Source organism: Tympanuchus pallidicinctus, unplaced genomic scaffold (genome assembly GCF_026119805.1).
Source record: "Tympanuchus pallidicinctus isolate F22 unplaced genomic scaffold, pur_lepc_1.0 scaffold6, whole genome shotgun sequence".
NCBI classification, from domain to species: Eukaryota; Metazoa; Chordata; class Aves; order Galliformes; family Phasianidae; genus Tympanuchus; species Tympanuchus pallidicinctus.
Window position 1 is genome coordinate 16,623,197 of NW_026294780.1, and position 11,432 is coordinate 16,634,628.

Sequence of the window (11,432 nt, forward strand, 5' to 3'; positions counted from 1 at the left end):
AAAAAAAAAGGAAAGATGTTTCACACAGTAGTCATGCTTTTCCAAATTGACTGCTACCTGTAAATAGAACGTTAGCAGTGGAGTAATATTTTTTTTCTTTGTTTTCCTGGCTTTTAAAAAAGAGGAAAACGAGAAGACCAGAAAGGTCAGTATTGAAAGAAGTACAAAAAGTTCTCAATACAAGAGGATCATTCAAAAGATCTAAACACAAAAACTACAAAGGATTGGAAATATTACAAAATGAAGTTAAGTCACTGTGAAATAAAGGAGAGGCAATCAAAGGAAGAGAATGACAGGAAGATTGCACCAGAGGTTAAGATGAATGATAAGAAATGTTTCAAGTAAATAGAGAACAAAAGGTCAGTAAAGGAGACGACAGGAACTCTAATAGATAAGGACAATTTATTGACATAAAAGTAGATGATGCTGGGAAGAAATAGAAGAAACCGGTGTTGCAGTGCTCACTGAGAAGGCCACGGAGCAAAAGCTGGCAGAGGTAATAGACATGCTTCCACATATCTCCTGTAGAGGAAGAAGAAATTCAGATAGGAATCAGGATCTCTGAAGAGCTGGTCACCAAAGTACAGCTACCACCTCCCATGTCACTCTAGCATTTGTCTAAGGGCTTTCATTGTATCTCCTGCCATGCAGTACACTCTCCAGTTGTATTTTGTATCTTTCTGTAGGATTAATTCAGCTCTATCACACATAAGGAATTTCAAAGAACCACAGAATGGCCTGGGTTGGAAGGGACTTCAAGGATCATGAATCTCCAACCCCTCTGCCACAGGCAGGGCCACCAACCTCTCCATTTAGTACTAGACCAGGCTGCCCAGGGCCCAATCCAACACCTCCGTTGATGGGCAGATGTCCCTGGAATTTGCCAGAGGCTCAAATCTCATCAGTTTCTATCTGCAGTTGCTTTGGCTGTTTCATACTTCCATAGCACAGAACAGTGACTACTCCTACTACTTACAGTCTGCTTTCATAGTAGCTGTGGCCTGTCTTCAATTGACTTGGCAGACCATATTAAAAGACACTGAAGAAAGATACAACATAGAATAAATTTTAAAACTAGCAAATTTTAAATCTAACTACAGATTAGATGACAAGGAATCAGAAACAATTTATTTTAAATACATACATTCGCTGTGAGTAGAAGTCGCAGACACATTTTTCTGGCAAGTATGAGACCAATTTTTTTCATCTCTTTTTAATGAAGGAACTTGTGCTATGATATTGGAGCTAAATAAAATAATAATAGCTAGAAGAAAATAACTATCAAAATCAGTAACTATTTTTTTTTTTTTAATCATTTATTTCAGTGATTCTGGTAAATTCTTTAAGATTAAAAGCCATAAGTGATTTATGCAAGTTAACACTACGAACTTGTTAATTTTAAATAAATAATGACTTGAGTGAAAAGAATGGTGTATCCAGAAGTTATCCAGCTATTTCAAAGCTATTTATTTTTTCATGGGCTATGTATGCACTTCCCTTTCTTCTTTAGCTTTCTTCAGGTCTGACCTCACTGACCTCACTTCTAGCAATATTATTGTTATTCTTTTTCCTTTTTTTAACTTATAGTGTTTGCTATGTTGTTTGTTAGCTCTTAGAAATATTTAGTTTGTTTTCAAGATAAATTTCATCTTCAGTATTTATGTGACTCTTGGGCTTTGTGTTGTCTTCTGAAATATTCTGCTCTGTATTGCATGAGTTTACTGAAAATGTTATAATAAACACTAAAATGTAGAATTGATACAATTTAACAACAAGCAAAGTTATGCTAGATAAACAATCTTTCTAAACTTTATTTAAAAGCATTGCTAAAAAAGCAGGTACATGAAGATTAATATAGCTAAATATATATTTTTTATATATTCTTGGTCTTATTTATATGTCTTCAAAAATAGTGACCTCTGCAGTTGTTTTCAAGGTAATTAAGAATTCCAGAAGTTCTATCTATAGCTTGACATTTACACAGTGTTTTATAAATGGAAAATAATACACTTATAACTATAATTGATTTAGCCTTCCAAAGATAATGTCCTACAAGGTTTCTAGATTTAGGATACATCCTGGAAAATTTTGTTTACATGTCAAACAAAACTCAATTTTGTGCTCATTATACAGGAGGGCAAAAAAATACAGAGGGGTTACTTAATAAAATAAAGACAAAACTTAAGAGGTTCAGAAAAAGAATAATTTGGTTTTAATACCTTTCCATTTATACTTCGTGCCTTAGTTGTAGACATCCTGAAAAAAGTGACTTCCTGACACTGCTTTCTTCTAAAAACCTATCTTCTGTACAGCTGCTGCATGTCTTTTGTGTTGCAGTTAATTTTGCTGCCCTTATGCTACTTTATGCTAGGATGCCATAAAATGCCTTATCTATCTTAACTTTTCTGTATCGGACCTCAGCTGAAATGCTCACACATCTGTCAGGGATAAGATATGAAAATGGGTTAAAATTGCAAAAAAGTGATGTACTGTGACTTAACATAAACAATCAGCATTATTGACTAGTAGTCTAGTAGACGTCAAGCTTAACAGCAACAAATTCTTTCCAGGTAGTAGAATGTACTGCTTATAGGGATTATGGAATTTCCTTCCAAGACCTTCTTTTTGAGAATGATTTATTCAAAAACCTGTTTAAGTAATGTAGAATTTTTAACTGATGTTGTTTTGGGACAGAGAGGTAACTTTAATGACTGATTTTGATTGGAGTATTATTATATATACCCTGGGAGTCATTTTGTCAATGCAAGATAAGTGGGAAGAGTTGATCCACCATTCTTTAAACAAGTTCTTTTTTAATCATATCATTATGTGAATCTAGAAATGATAAGCTTTTAATGAACAGCTTGCACAAAGTTTTTGTATTTGGATTACTTTTGTAGCATTCAGATTTTTAAAGTTGGACAGGTAATGCAATATATGGCAAAACGGAAGCTTTTTTATTATTATTTACAAAATTAATATTAATTTTACAAGTTAACACCATCAACTTTTGTCACTGAGTGGGAGCAGTAATTACTAGTATCAAATCCATAACACAAGAGTAACAGAACACTGTCTGATTACTCATCCTACACATTTTAGAGCACGGAATTTATATGTATGCTTACACTAGAACTATCAGCCATAAATTTGAATAATGTTTTTTTAATAGTGTACTTATGTTCACACTTAAGTGAGCCAAATTTTAATGTACTGCTTGCACATGATTTCATAGCGCATAATTAGAAAGCATAACCACCACAGCTACACACACAAATCAACTGTATGCTCAGAGATCTCTGCTCTCTGGTGACAGCAAGAGGATCCAAGGAAGCAGCATGAAGCTGTGTCAGGTGAGTGTCAGGTTGGGAGTAAGGAATAGATTCTTCACCAGAAGAAGTGGTGGGTGTGGAACACGCTGCCCAGGGCAGTGGGCATGGTGCTGAGCTGCCAGAGTTCAAGAAGTGTCTGGACAGTATTCTCAGACATACAGTCTGCTTTTTGGGTGGTCCTGTGAGGAGGTAGGAGTTGGATTCCAATTTGTTGTGAGTCCCTTTCAACTTGGGGTATTCTATGAGTCTATATAAACTATTGTTGCAGTCTTTCATTATGCACAGTCCACTCACTTCTGATGTGAATTAGGTGCACCAGTGCACAAGCTGCACATCTGCTTCTGTTAATAACCTGCTCAAAGTCTAACCAAGAAAATCCGTATTTGTATTTAAATAGAAAAGACAGAGACCTCTGACTGAACTGTTTTGCCTAAACTACCAGAGGAAGATGAGGAAATGCAGCCATGGTTGAAAGATCTGCTGTTTTGCAATTTGTCCCATCCCTTACTTGTAAGTAGGTACTCAGCAGCTATCAGGATGTGGCTGATGGCCTCGGTGTGCTTCAGTGACTGACTCTCTCTTCCAGCTAAACTTTTGCACATCAGGAAGCTGTCTGGCCCAGGTTCTGTGGTGATAAACTACATCTCTCAATAACCAACCAAACAAACAAACAAACAAACAAACAAACAAACAGATAAATGTACTAAAAATAAAACACGAGTCAAAAATCGAAGAGATTGGAAATGGAGATGGTATAGTAAACAAGTTTTTTCATAATGGTGATACAGGCATGAATTTACTACCTGCTTGGGGACCTTGAGGTATCAGATTTCATACACTGATTAGCAACTTACCTGCTATTATGTAGTAATGATATTATTACACTTTCTCTCTTCTCTCCTTTCAGAGATTACAAGCAATGTCCGTAAGTGGGCAAAATAATGTTCATCTATGCCAGCACTTATGAAAATAATTATGTTCATATTTCCCAGATAGGCATATAGGACCTTCCTTAGGCTTATCTGTGAAGTTTATAGCAGAACTGCAAAGAGAATCTGATATTTTAAAGTCTTTATCATTGCTTCGGCATACTGTGTGAAAAATGTGATCATATGAATGGACAGAAATTTTTCAAACAATACATTGTTTTTGTCTCTGTTATACAGGAGTGAAGAATTACAGAAGTAGAACAGCTTTACACAGAAGCAAACATTCTTTTATGGCTTTATCCCATCAGTTATTCATACATGTATTTTTAGAACTAAAAAAAAAAAAAATCTTAAATATACAAAATCAAAAACAGTAAATATGCCTGGTAGAAACTTATTTTCTTTGTTGTTATGTTTTGATAGATATTTACACTGAGAAGAAAAAAAAACAACGAAGAAAAAAATTAAAAAGTCATCCCAGTTTAAGTAAATTGCACACAGAAGGAATGCTGTTTCTTAGATATACTGCCAGATGCCAATATTCATAAACAGTAAGTGTTGCAGGACTAACAAAATATTCTGGCTGAGATATGATTGCACTTGCAGTTATTCTTCTTACTTGAATACAGTCTTTGTGAAAGCTGTGCCCTGGACATGTCAGAATACTCATCCCATATAAATGTTAGAAGACCGCAAGTAAGCAGCAGTGCATATAATGCCAACTGTGTTTGACAGTTCCATTTGCAGCATGTGTATTGCACTATTTCCACAGCAGCAGCAGCAGAGACGTAGTAGAATTACTCCATTATCAAAATACTGACAAAAACCACTAACTTGATTTTTCAGAAGAGTAGCATAACATCCCCATGTCGGAGATCTATTTTTGGAGTAGAACGAACCACCACGATTACTTTTTGACTTCAAAAATTAAATTCAGGCGTGAAGTTCGGATTGAAGTAGATCTTAAATTCTTATTCAAATAATACTTCAGTTGGTAGATTTTCCACGTTATTATTTTATGTTTGGTTGTCTTTCATATCTAAAAATAATACAGTCAGCATGAGAGAGCTGTCCTTTCATGGGACATTTATAAATTACATGTGCATGCCAGTTATGTAACCATGTTTGAAAGGTCATGTTTTAGCCTTTCCTTTAGGAAAAGCATTAATGAAATTCTCTATCTCATTGCCTATTTTATGAAAAATATATCACCTTGTTTTTGAGATCTTTACTTCTGTATCAGCATACACTCAAAAGTTATTGCAGAACAGAGAAACTGCATACATGGACATGCCTGCAAGCAACACGTTCACAAATATCTTATTTCCATAGCTATCTGGTCTGAAAATGGCCTAATTTTCAAATACAAATTAGAATTAATTTCCTTAGTTTTTGTAGAACTATTTATTTTGGAGATTTTTTTTTAATTATTATTATTATTTTTAACTACAAACTCCTGTCAGGACACAGCTACTATTGACAGCACTGTAGAAATAGATCTAAAGATTCACTGAATTAAATGTCAAATCAGAGTTGGATAGAACAACCAAGAAATCAGAAACAGGTATTTATTCACTGCAACATTGATCCTCAAAATTACAAGAGGCTTTAAATACTTAGGAAATTGATGGGAATTTTCAAAGATTTTACACGCCATTTTAATCAGAATCCAAATCTTTGAATATCTATGTATCTATCTGGACACATACTTGATATGTTAAATTCAGGAGAGTTTACTAGTAGTAATCACACATTTAAGTCTTTGCATATATTGATTTTGTTCTCAAAAATTGTTTTTCAAAAGTTGCAATCAAAGCTTTCGTTTGTGGTGACCTTTTGTCAGATCTCATGAGTCACCATCATCAGATATGTAACAGAGAGTGATGGATGCAGATGGCCATTAACTGGCAACTCATAAACTGGGTGTAATGAAAAGAAAGGCTTTCTAAAATATTTCTGTAGGATTTGCATCTCCTTTGTACCATACTTCCTAAAACAGTTGATTTTTATTTTAAGATTGTTTATGAACTAAGGGCAGAGGAATAATCTATTTCTGTAGTGAATCTCTTCATAGTACAATGGTAAACAAACTGCTTGGTATTTCAATTGCAAAGCTACACTTTTTTTTGTGGACGATGTACGCCATTTCTATTTACATAGAATAGAACATTATTGGGTTTATGCTATATGTGGCAAAGAATTCTATCTTTAGATGCATATACCCATCATTTGTATAGTATGTGATAAAGCAAAAGGAGCTTCTAAATTAGATCCCTTTGAGTATTATAAAAGAATCCAAAATCTAGAACCAGGTGACTAAGCTCCTTAAGCAGTACTTGAAGAAACTGCATGCCTCATAGGACAGTTTATTATTTGCTGAGTGAGGACACTCCTAGAGACAAAGCAAAAGGAAAATGATACTTCTGAAATTCCATCTCCTCTGGAAATGAGATAATAAAGGCAAGGCTGCAGATAGGTTTCTTTCTTCCCTAGAGCTTGAAACTCGAAGGTTTGTTGGGTAAGGCGGAAAAAACTAGAACTAGATTTCTTTTAAAATCCAGTTATTGATGCTTAAAGCTCCTGAACAGCAAATAGGAGACACGGTTTTAATATATCCTCAAACCCAAATTTAATATGCCCTCTCGCATTATAAGGATTCCACATTGTATCTTCCAGAACTAAATATTCTGCAAGGCTTGTTCTGTTGTAAGCATTCTTAATAAAGTATTTTAACCAGGAAGCAAAAGAAAAGAAATTTAGTTAGACAAGATAAGAAATGAAAATAATCTAAATAACAAATTATATAATAATTTTTTTATGTATATGTCAATTGAATTGTCAGTCTTGAAGAGCCAAGCCAACTCCCTAGATCCAGAGCAGAGTCACAGGGGCACCAGCTACATCTGATGGATGGAAGGTGTCACTCTACTTAGCTCAGTGAGCAGAAGTTTTGATTTTAATGGCTAATTAAAATATATATATATGTGTGGCAAATTTTGCCATACAGGGAGGTAAGATGCTTATAAATAACTAAAATCATACATGACAGTTATGAATTTCAATAACTAAGGTTAGTCTTCTATGCTTGTTCCCTTATAGAGCTGTTTGCTTTTGTTTTTTTTTTTTTTAAATCTGGTGTTTGCTCTGTTCAGGTATCTGGTTAACAGATATTTTAAACTGTGCAAAACATGTTCTTGTTTCTTAAACAATAAAAGTAAATGTTAGCTAAAATCTTTGGATATTTAAACGGTTTTGAAAACAAAGGTGACCGATTTGTTCTCTGTATTTCACATTATTTTTCTTAGTCATATCTCCATTTTCATTTAAGAACCAATGTGTTCTATAATCTGAATGATATATCAGTGTGCTACATTTGCTCCATGGTGTATGGAGGTAACTTAACTTTTCAGTTAATGCTTATACTACATTTTTTGATATTCTGAATTTGGACTTTTTTAATTCAGTGGAAAACAGCTGAATACAAAATTGACATCTTCTAATTAGCTTGACATCTAGTCTATCTGATCTTTATCTTCATCATTTTCTGTACATTTTCAATTAAATTTATTAAGTGAATTTGGAAAATTTTTATTTTCTTAACTGTTTATGCTTTTCAAATATAAGTTGGTTATTGAAAAACTTGAGTCTGCTTGTTCTCTTTTGAAAAACAGAGGGAAATCCTGAAATATTTTGGACTTGTAATATATACAATAAGAAGAAATTGAAACTTTAAAGACTTTATTTTCAAATTCATTTGTGTGTCAAGATACATAGAGGAAACTATATATTTTGCCATATAGGAAACTATGATCTCAGTATGACTTAGACAATTAAGCTGGTCAGGTGATCATTATACACGTATTTTTATTCACATATACATAAACTTCTTGCAGATCAATCTGCAGATTTTCCCGGTATGCAGATATTTGAACTTGTCAATGTCAATGTCATGTAAGTAAGGATATAGCTAACATTATCTTTTGCAAAATGGCTATCTGAGTGGATGTAGCTTAAGACTATTTAATGAAAGAATGCAAGGTAATCTTTAACTCAGATTAGTTTTGATGGAGGATGTCATCACCCTAGACACTGTGTAAGTGGTCTGTTTCTGTGGAATACAGGATACTGGTTGCTAAGAGGCTGAGACCTATTCAGCATCGTAGTTGGAACAGTCCATCAGTGTCATTTGAAAGAACTTATTTGATTGTCTCTCACCGTTCTCACTTCTGTTCAGGATTTGTGACCACGTAGTACACTATAAAAGAGGAGTTAAGTCTTTTAAAAAAAGACAGATCTGAGATATTGAAACATAACAAAAATCATGCCAATAGAAAAAATCTCTATACCTTGTGCATCACCCAACAAGATATGATGTACTGAAAATGCAATGGGATATATCCAGTGTGATGGGAGGGCAAATATGGAGCAAGACAAAGTGCCAGTAAATTAACAAAACCACCTGAAATCTTTCTGTTTCTGGAAACAGATGGAATGCTTTCTTGAATTAGATGTTAGAATAAAAATTTGAGACAAAGCAACATTCCCAGAGCAATGCTGTACAGCGTGAAGCATGGAAACAGTTTAGTAGATTCAATTATCCGAACTAGCCATAGAATAATAAGCATGAATGGAAGATTAAGCAGTATGGCAAAACCTATTCCTGCGTCCAGTAAAAGTTGCTTTTTTCCCTTTGTAATAGTCAGTCTATTTTGAAACTTTTTTATATTTTAAAAGGAAGCACTGATACTTCTAGATAGCAAAACTTAGATGTAAATTCTTGACAAACTTAAAGTTTCAGTTATTAGCAATACATGCACTTTAAATGATAACAGACATCTCCAGCTATAAAATCAAACTAATTTTACTTGAAGACATACAATGTTAAGTCTTACACCTGCATAGCTGACTAAACCTTAATTTATGATGGTTTTTTATTTCCCCAGAATTACTGTATTTTATTAGTTTTGAAAGGAAGCCGTAATATGTATAATCATAAACAAAGCTATACTATGATTAAATAAGAACAAAAAGGGCTATTTTATCACCATAATGCTTTGTCATGAAAGACAGCAGCCTGGAATCACAGGTGGCATGCTCTCAACAACATGAAATCAAGAGATCTTGACAGCAGAACAAAGTTGTTTATGAAAACACAAAACCAAAGGAGGTGTGATTAATTATGCCTGTTCTTGGAAGATGTCAGAATTGATTAGCAGATAAATGTCTGAATGATTCACCTCCTGCAGGTCAAAGTGATTGCACAAAGCTGAAATTAACATACTTAATACAGGGGTTGCCTCAGCAGTAATCCTAGAGCAGTAGAAAGCATGGAAGGACGGTATCAGCTATGGGCAACCCCCATAATTTGCTTCCTAGTTCTTAATTTCGTGAGTTACACCACTCTCTTTTCATGCAAAAAATGCATTTTTTGAATTTTAAGAATAAATGTTTTTTTTACTCCTGCATTTTTGTTCTGCTTTCTACCCTGTATCTCTGTCGAAAAGGATAAATATTGCTTGAATTAAGAATAAAATTTGGAAAAAGCTATTGATATTAAACAAGCAGTGACAGTAACTTTACATAGGCAAGTATGGAGACCACTCATTCACAAAAAAAAAAAAAATAATCACAGCACACTGTGATTATGCATCAGAATGCACAATATATCATAGAATCATAGAATGGCCTGGGATGAAAAGGACTACAATAATCATCTAGTTTCAACCCCCTGCTATGTGCAGGGTTACCAACCAACAGACCAGGCTGCCCAGAGCCACATCCAGCCTGGCCCCAAATACCTCCAGGGATGGGGCATCCACAACCTCCTGGGCAACCTCTTCCAGTGTGTCACCACCTTCTGTGAGAAGAACTTCCTCCTAATAACTAACTTAAACCTCCCCTTTCTCAGATTAAAACCATTCCCCCTTGTCCTATCACTATCCACGCTAGTAAACAGCCGTCTCCCCTCCCGTTTATATGTTCCCTTCAAGTATTACAAGGACACAGTGAGGTCTCCCCAGAGCCTTCTCTTTTCCAAGCTAAACAAGCCCATTTCCCTCAACCTTTCCTCATAGGAGAGGTGCTCCAGCCCTCTGATCATCTTAGTGGCCCTCCTCTGGACCCACTCCAAGAGCTCCACAGCCTTCCTGTACTGGGGGCCCCAGGCCTGGACGCAATACTCCAGATGGAGCCTCACAGGAGCTGAATAGAGGGGGACAACCATCTCCCTCTCCCTGCTTGCCACCCCTTTTTTAATGCAGCCCAGAACACAATTGGCCTTTTGGGCTGAAAGCACACACTGCTGGCTCATGTCCAGCTTCTAATCCACCAGGACTCCCAAGTCCTCTATGCAGGGCTGCTTTCCAGGAGCTCTTTCCCCAGTTTGTATAAACATCTGTATAAACACTTGCCCTGACCCAAGTGCAGCACCCTGAACCTCATTAGGTTTTCATGGGCCCACCTCTCCAGCCTATCCAGGTCCCTCTGGATGCTTCCCTTCCTTCCAATGTATTGATCACACCACTCAGCTTGGTGTCATCTGCAAACTTGCTGAGGGTGCACTTGATGCCATCATTTATGTCATTGATGAAGACATTAAAGAGCACCAGTCCCAAGACCAACCCCTGAGGGACACTGCTTGTGACTGACTCCCACCCTGACACAGAACCATTGATCACAACTCTTTGGCTGTGTCCCAGCCAATTCCTAATCCATCGAACAATCCATCCTTCAAATCCACACCTTTCCAATTTAAAGAGAAGGATGTGGTGATGGACCGTGTCAAAGGCCTTGCAGAAGTCCAGGTAGATGACATCCACCGCCCTATCACAAAGGGAAAATAAAATCACACATGCATCTTCTTTGGAACTTAAAATAACCTGGACATTGAGTTTTACTGAATCAGAAGAATAGCACAAACACCTTTCAAAATGCAGAGCTGCTTCAGGTTTCAGAAATGTCTCTCATATTAAGTGGATTCAGTTGTATCCAAAATTACCACACATTGATATTCCATAATTAAACAGAGGTTCTCATGATCCTTTCCAACAAAGGTTTTTCTGATTCTATGAGCAAAATCACTGATTTTGCAGTTAACTTCTGTTAACTATGACTTCATTTTATTGCAAAGCAAAGATTAGTTGTATTATAGCTAGAAGTTAAATGCCAAAGG